The sequence below is a fragment of the Cibotium barometz genome, chromosome 4, assembly GCF_041138505.1.
Source record: "Cibotium barometz isolate CiBa-2024 chromosome 4, ASM4113850v1, whole genome shotgun sequence".
Classification (NCBI taxonomy): Eukaryota; Viridiplantae; Streptophyta; class Polypodiopsida; order Cyatheales; family Cibotiaceae; genus Cibotium; species Cibotium barometz.
Genome location: NC_141049.1, coordinates 2984105 through 2986897, shown reverse-complemented (window position 1 = coordinate 2986897; position 2793 = coordinate 2984105). Strand labels below are relative to the sequence as shown.

Genomic DNA, 2793 nt, shown 5'->3' with positions numbered 1-2793 from the left:
CGCGGCAAGGTATATAATTAATGCATCCTCTCGTGGCAAATATTTCTAACGAGAAGACAATGGTTGCTTGCAAAGGTGACTAAGAGGGTATCAAATTAATCAATATCTTCAAATGTTCATACATTCTATCCATGAGTGCATTCATCCTTGCTATGAGCCACCTCACTAAACCTCTTTACTATCAAGGGTTTTGTTAAGTATATTGTCCCTTGGCTGCGGTAGTAACCTCTCTTCGTTTGGAAGGAAACCCTTAGCGTTGTCATACCACTGTCTCATCCAAACTCTACATGGCACAAAGCAGGCCTATGATTAAGTAGAGTGAAAGTGAGAGACAAAACAAGCTATCCAGACACTCACACATGGCATCTGCTTTCGTCTTCCCTATGCTGTCCAAGCATGCAAGCTACAGAGGCGCGCACACACGAGTACCAGCATGCTCGTGTGCACACACACATACACATATATGTGAGAGAGATTTTTGGATAAATATCAAGCTGCCCGTTTTATCTTTTTTACATGTGTAGGGCTGAGATTTATGTGTAGAAAGTGACCCCCCTGTTGCCTGGTCTCAGCCTTACAATTGTACAAAATACAAAATGGGCTAAGGGTGTTTTGATATTAAAAGCCTAGGGGCAATTGTTCCCTATGCACAATCCTCATAGAAGCCTTCAACACTTTCTACTTCTGCCTCATATATTAGAGGGAGAGATTGGCTAACAAATTACATTGGAGATGCCAGCACCTCCACCCCCAAGAAGGTGTTTTGCTCTTGGGTTGACCTTCAAATGGATAGGGTCTGACTTTCAAATGGATAGGATGTGTGTGCTGAATTTAATCAGGCGAGTGTGCAGCTTTCCTGAATTTGATGAGAAAGAAACGTTGACCATCCAAGAAGCAACAACAATGCCAAGAATCTGTTATGCAGATATCAGAGTGACCAACATCTGCATTCCACCATCCTGCACATGTAGCCATGATTTTATAAGGCCTTCCGAATTAACATGGCGAGCAAGCCAATCATTATGGTCCGTTTAACTTACTGGCATTAGACATGCTAATTATCATAAGAAAAGCCCTTGACATGATCAACAAGATGCAAGTCATCTACACAGTTTAACACATGCAGTTCATGTGTTTGTGTAGGGACAGGCAGAGCATGCAATCTTTTCCACTGGATGTCATCCTCAGTAGCCACTGTTCGAGAGCCATGTGTGCGATAGCTGCAAATGCAATGGCTTGGAAATTAAACATTTGAGTTTTCAATCAAAGTAAAAACAAGTGTACCAGTATTGTAGGAGAGTAAGAAACCAGCATGGCCATGCTACAATCAGAGCTCTAAGCACTAGTGAGAAATGCCAAAACAAAAGAAAAAAGCACTTCAAGGATAATGAGAGAGCCTAGGATTAATGCTAAAAGTAACTTGCCATCAAAGAGAGAACGGGACCCAAAAGCCAACTCTGGCAAGTTCAACAGAGAAAAATATCTTCGTCATCGCTCTGTATTCTGAGTATGTGCCGCCAGAAGCTCCCGATCCTTGCCTCTTTTGCACTTCCAGAAGCAGCCATTTGAACCCTTGAATATGCATATCAAGAAACACCTCTCGATCTGAAAGCCTAGGCACGGACGGAGTTATGCAAAACCCAAACAGAACAACCGTGTAAAATCGAATCCAGACCAGAAGGGAAGCCCTTGCCCTAAACGAATTTACAGAGCTGGAAACCAGGTCGGTGTGCCGTCTTGGGCGGGCGTTTCCGTGTAAAAGCGCTTTCCTTTCCGGACCTATAGGGGCTTACACGTGCATCTGAAATCCAAACCTTCTAGAGACTCTAAAGACAGAAGGCCATAAGGTCAAAGTAAAATTTGGTGAAGGTTGGGGCCGGCCTTCAAATGACTCGTCACACTTTATACACCAACACGGACACGATTATGGCTAAAGCCTAAGGTGAAGCTTACATAGCCTCTCAAATTTTGGCAAATCATATTCTCCCACACACACATATCAGCGTTTGAGTGCACATGTCAATTCTCTCTCTCTCTCTCTCTCTCTCTCTCTCTCTCTCTCTCTCTCTCTGCACCATCTTCCTCCTCAACTCTACCGCATCACACAAACTCAAGAGGGCCTCTTAAGAGAGCAACGCCCACGATAAGGAGAGGTATGTGTGTATCTCTCTCTCTATCTCTAACATAGTCTCCTCTCTATCCTAGAGAAAAGAGGTGTAGTGTGAACTGGTGCCCAAAGAAAGAGAGAGAGAGAGAAAGAGAGAAGAGAACAACATTTGTGAGCATAGCCCATCCACTAGAGAGAGAGAGAGAGAGATAGAGAGAGAGAGAGAGAGAGAGAAGAGGATAGTGTTTATGAGCATAGCCCATCCACAAGAGAGAGAGAGAGAGAAAGAGAGAGAGGAGGGTAACGCCTAAGAGACAAAAGAGGGTAGCATCCAAGGGGAGAGAGAGAGAGAGAGAGAGAGGGAGGGAGAGAGAAAGCAAATATGATAAGACCCAAATAGATAGAAAGAGTGAGCAGGGACATTTAAAAGTTCATTAAAAATTTTAGATTTTTCAAGATGCTCCATTACCACATGGCAAAAAGCATGCAACCTACAAATCCTAAGGTATGAAACCTAAGAATTCACACTAAGGATTAACAAGGTGAAAATTTTCACTAGGCTTGCCTTTCAAAGTTTTAACAAATAAATAAGGTAAATGTTTTGACTATTCATACCCATAGCTATAGCATGCCCAAACCGATAGCATACCCATACCCATAGCATGGCCAAAACCTATACACATACC

The 2793-nt window shown here is 43.0% G+C and overlaps 1 long non-coding RNA gene across 2 annotated transcripts; it reads right to left on the bottom strand.

Moving 5' to 3' along the window:
- Positions 1-475: 475 nt before the first annotated feature.
- On the bottom strand, positions 476-1758 carry LOC147638806 (uncharacterized). Of its 2 annotated transcripts, XR_015263325.1 has the most exons (3): positions 1425-1750; positions 1041-1220; positions 476-959 (listed from the first exon to the last, which is right to left on the bottom strand). It is a non-coding gene; the product is annotated as an uncharacterized LOC147638806 (long non-coding RNA). The 2 variants fall into 2 exon arrangements; XR_015263324.1 differs by having other exon boundaries at positions 476-1220; positions 1425-1758.
- Positions 1759-2793: the final 1035 nt, after the last annotated feature.